A 5,000-nucleotide genomic window follows, 5' to 3' on the forward strand; every position below is an offset into this window, starting at 1 on the left:
ATATCCAGAAGTCCAATTGCGCCCCCTCCCCTCATATCTATATCTCGAGTTCTTTGTGTTTAACACAGTAGTTCCATAGGAATTATAACTGATATCAAGTTTGTGTGTGCATGAGTGTATGTGTGTGTGTGTGTGTGTGTGTGTGTGTGTGTGTGTGTGTGTGTGTGTGTGTGTGTGTGTGTGTGTGTGTGTGTGTGTGTGTGTGTGCGTGCGTGTGTTTGTCCTTTACTGTCCTCATGTGCCATGGGCTTATGAGGACACTGTGGCCCAGATGACTCAATACCATGTCATCCTCCACACACACACACACACACACACACACACACACACACACATGCAAACAACTAAAGGTTTTTAATTGCTGCGCTTCCCTCTCTGAACTTTCGCCAGTGCTCCGCTTACTTCAGAGCGAGCGCAGAATGAAACGTGAGACACCTCATTACTATTGAATCGAACATAGTCTAGCACGGTACTTAACCATGTGGAGCACCAGAAAGGATGCCATCCTCAGCACACACACACACACACACACACACACACACACACACCGTCAATATCTTCTAATAAACTCTCCACATGTGAGCTTGCGGCCATCACCCATGCAAAATCTAAGATGTTTAGGATACAGTAGATGCGTGGAATTCTCAGCAGTGAATCCAATGCCACGTGCGCCCAAGCGGCGTCTTCAGCCCATTATCATATAAGCCTGGTCCTCTCAACTGAGATAATCCATTTATTTAGCATCCGTCCATAATGGTTTAACAATTAGCCTGATGGGCTAATTTCAGTGTTGTAATATCGAGGCGGCAATTAACCCAGATATAGTTGCTATTACATGCTTCTCAGACTGTCGCTCTCTATGGGAGTACTGTGTGTGTGTGTGTGTGTGTGTGTGTGTGTGTGTGTGTGTGTGTGTGTGTGTGTGTGTGTGTGTGTGTGTGCCCAATCCCCTGAATTTCTGCATTGGTCCTACCTACACATGTGTATAGACATGTGTGAGTGTATGTGTGGCATGTGTATAGGTTTATGGGCACCCTGTCACATGTGTGCACATATGCATGTTTCCAAGTGTGTGGATGTGTGTGTGTTATCCCTACTGGTCCATGCTGAATTGACTGGGCCCAGCCAGCGTGAGGAGGAGGCAGCCGGGGGAAGATTGAGGCAGCCAGATGCGGTCGGCCCGGGAGCTGCCGAGGATATCATTTCCCTCCGGGGGCGTAGCCGGCCAAAAACGGGAGCCCCCAAGCCGAGTTTCATCAAGGTGGACCCCCGCCGGCAGCGAGGGGGTGGGGATCGGTTAACGCGTTGTCCCGCGGCGCGGCGCGGTATTAAGCGGCAGGTGGAAGGAGGAAAGCGTCCACGACTGGAATGAGCTGGAGACAGGAAAACGGAGGAGATACTTACAGGATAGCAGGCTGGCACCCATATACACACACCCACCCACACGCACACACACACACACACACACACACACACACACACACACACACACACACACACACACACACACACGCACACACACACACACACACACACGCACACACAGACAGTTCGCCTCTTTCATGTATTCTACTCTTTTTTGACGGACACTTCATGATTCTTTAATTGTGTAGGAATCCCTGCAGAGTCTGGTGTGTGTGTATGAGTATATGTGCGTGTGTGTGCGTGTGCATTTCAATACGTGTTAGGTCTATGTGAGTGTGTCTGTGTGACAAGACTCTGTCGGTTGCCGGGGTAGAGCTGGACCAGGAGACAGGTCGAAACAAGAGACAGCCATGGATGGGCATTCATTCAAACAATAATCAACGACGTTGTCTTTACAGAAAACGTATAGATAACGCGTGTAGGCTGCCGATTGGAGTGGGAACCCAGCCTCACTGTCAGGAGAGCGAGAGAGAGAGTTTAAACCACAGCACAGATTTAAGGTCTCTGCGAATGAGCTCAATCTCCCGCAGGTGCGTCCACTTTCGGTTGCCAGTGCCGGCTCTCTCTGCCTGCAGATGGCGCCAAACCCACTCCCCACTACCACAGTCAGTTTTACAGAAAGTTTTCAATTACCTGCATGATTTATAGCCTTATTTGCCAGAATTGTTTTCCTCTAGAATATACGCTTTCCTTCCCTCGTAGCATGCCGATAGGAAAAAAAAATTAAAAAGAAAAGAAAAACGTCTTTATAGTTTCCAGTCGAAGATAAATAGCTGGGATATTTTTGGTGCGGCGCTGTGACAGGACATGATGCATGGCCGGCCGACGCAGGATACTCGTCCGGGGAGCTGGAGCGTGTCCCCTCCGTGAGGTGAAGCCATCGGCCATGAATCACGCTGCCTCGCCGCCCGGGGGGAGGGGAGGTGGGGGGGGTCGAGCGCTCCTCCGTGTGGTCTCCATCTTCCAGCTCCTTCCAGCCGCAGCACCGCACATTCCAGCGGACCGGTCACGTAAAGTCAGGCCGAGCGGGACGTGGGACATGTGGGACATGTCCCAAAATCAGAATTTTTTCAATAAAGTCACGTGATCGGGCGGTTGTGGGTGAAGCCGCCCGGGTGTTTTGAAAGGAAGGACTAAAGGATTACCGGAGAGAAATGAAGATTGGGAGGGGTGAGGATGATAGAAGAGCGTTCCTATTCCTTGTCTCTGGCTGTCAGTGCTGTTTGTGTCACTGCGGCTGGCTCCCCAACATAAATTTTAATTTAATCCTCTTGCTCCGTGTTTAATTTGATTTATTTTTCAATTCATCACAAACCAGCACATCCACACATCAGCCTAAAGTTGGACAGAAATTGAAACACCAGCGTTTTCTTCCACCACTTCTAATTTTACTTATCATGCACTTTGTTCTGCCTCTTTCATTTGAAAGAAGGACTCTTGTATATGTTAGAAATTGGTATTTGTGATTTTCTTTTTTTTAAATGGCATCCTCTAGTTCATTTGATTTCTGACAGACAACTCTTAGATTTACTTTTAAATGGCCTCTATTTATTTTGCATGGTTTGAGTTTGGCATCTGGGCTCTCCTGGTCATCACTCCCGATAAGATGGACAGCGAGCACAGACATACTTAATGTGATAGCAATATAGGAGTGATGAGCTTGAATCCCCCCATTGGATAGAAGAGAAGAGCCCAACAGGTGGATGCAGGGGAGATGGAGGGAGTGCAACAACACAGCAAACTTTTGTTCGGATTCTCGCGATGTCATCAGATACACTCATACAGCCAATCAGATCAAATCAAAGTATGTAAACCACGCCCATGTCAGAATCAGAATAGGCTTTATTGCCAAGTAAGTTAACATGAACAAGGAATTTGTGTTGGTGTTCGGTGCATACATGAAACATAAATGTAAAAGAATAAGTAAAATATTAGTAAAATATATAAGAATATGTAAAATAAGGCTTTTAAAAAAATACATATATATTTTTTAATATTTTATATTAAGATGCCGCGCCCGCCCCTGAGCTGTCCTTGCTTTATGTGAACCTTTTATATTCTCACCTGTCTCGTTCAAAGCTCAGCTCTTGAATATTAATTAGGGCTAGACCACGCCCCCCTGTTCTGAGGATGATTGAGAGTCCCTGTGGATAACACTATAGAAAACATAATATTATGTCAGTAGCCAGTAGTATTGGTCAGTAGTAGTCAGACCAACAGGAACGCTTTCAAGATAAGATAAGAACGAGCGAAATTGGCAAAGTCACAGAGGAATTTATCTTTTGAAATTATAACCAGCAAGGTTTTACTCAGAGAAATCAAACAAAATGTACAGTAAATTTGAAAGCCGGCTCGGCTCAGGCTTTTACCGCCATTACCCTGACCGACGAAAAAGAGTAGCGAGAAAATGGCGGATGGATCTTTTCACTGCGGTACAATAAAGATCCCATCCCTGGCTTAGTGTCTGTGCAAAGTGTTCTCATTAATTCTGAAATACTTTACCATTAATTCTGAAATAAAACCGTACATCATTCTTTCTTTCTTTCTCTCATTCTTTCTTTCTTGAGAGGGAGATTTCGGAAGTTTCAGGGACAGACGGACACTTCATCCGCTGCCCAGAAAGACCCGGCAGCCAGCAGCTTTCACAAAGCCCCGGGGCATACCCCAAACTGAGTTAAACACACCCTGACATGTGTGTGTGTGTGTGTGTGTGTGTGTGTGTGTGTGTGTGTGTGTGTGTGTGTGTGTGTGTGTGTGTGTGTGTGTGTGTGTGTGTGCGTGTGTGTGTGTGTGGACGTGTACGCATGGACGAGCAAGATATTCAGACACACACTCACATGTATGAATGTGTGTATTTATTATGTATGTATCCAGATCCTTGGCTTTGTGTGTGTGCGTGCGTCTGCATGTGCGTGTGTGTCCGCGCGCTTACATGTGCGTGTCGGCGTGTGTGCGATACGCCACGTCTGGGGGTGCAATGTGGTCACTTCCTCCCGTCGGACTGAGCTCTCGTTGTCGGCTCGACCCCACGCCAGTTAACCCTTCGCCACCTCTGGCACCGCTGCTCGCTGCCCGGTGTTGATCTGTGTGTGTGTGTGTGTGTGTGTGTGTGTGTGTGTGTGTGTGTGTGTATGTGTGTGTGTGTGTGTGAGAATGAAAGCAAGCGTGTGTAAATTGTAAAGTGTGTGTCAGCAGGCCACCGGTGTCTGATCAGGGTGACAGGGTGTTAAGAGGTCTGCTGAGACCCCCCCCCCTCCCCTCTCACACCATCTGGTTTGGAGGGAGGGAGGGAGAGGTTGGAGAAGGGTTACCAACACATGGCCTGTAGTGGGATGAGGGAGCAGGACGGAGAGGGAGAGAGGGCCGGAGGACGGGGAGGGGGGTCTCCCGCCAGCAGGTGCCTCTCACCCCACAGTAGTCCCCCCCCCCCCCTCCTCTCTCTTACACCCCCTGAAATAGTCCTCATTGCACTCAATTCCCACTCTGTTGGGGAGAGTTGTGAGGTCTGATTGGGTTGCCAGGCATGTGGAGGGAATCCCCTTTTTACACACACACAACCCCACACACACACACAC

The 5,000-nt window shown here is 48.1% G+C and overlaps 1 protein-coding gene across 1 annotated transcript in view; it reads left to right on the top strand.

The window, feature by feature from the left end:
• The window catches only part of dync1i1a (dynein cytoplasmic 1 intermediate chain 1a), a gene marked incomplete at both ends in the record, with an annotated part of 54,500 nt that overhangs the window by 14,823 nt on the left and 34,677 nt on the right, over positions 1-5,000 (top strand). The window lies entirely within an intron of this gene.

Source organism: Zeus faber, assembly GCF_960531495.2.
Source record: "Zeus faber genome assembly, chromosome: 1".
Taxonomy (NCBI): domain Eukaryota; kingdom Metazoa; phylum Chordata; class Actinopteri; order Zeiformes; family Zeidae; genus Zeus; species Zeus faber.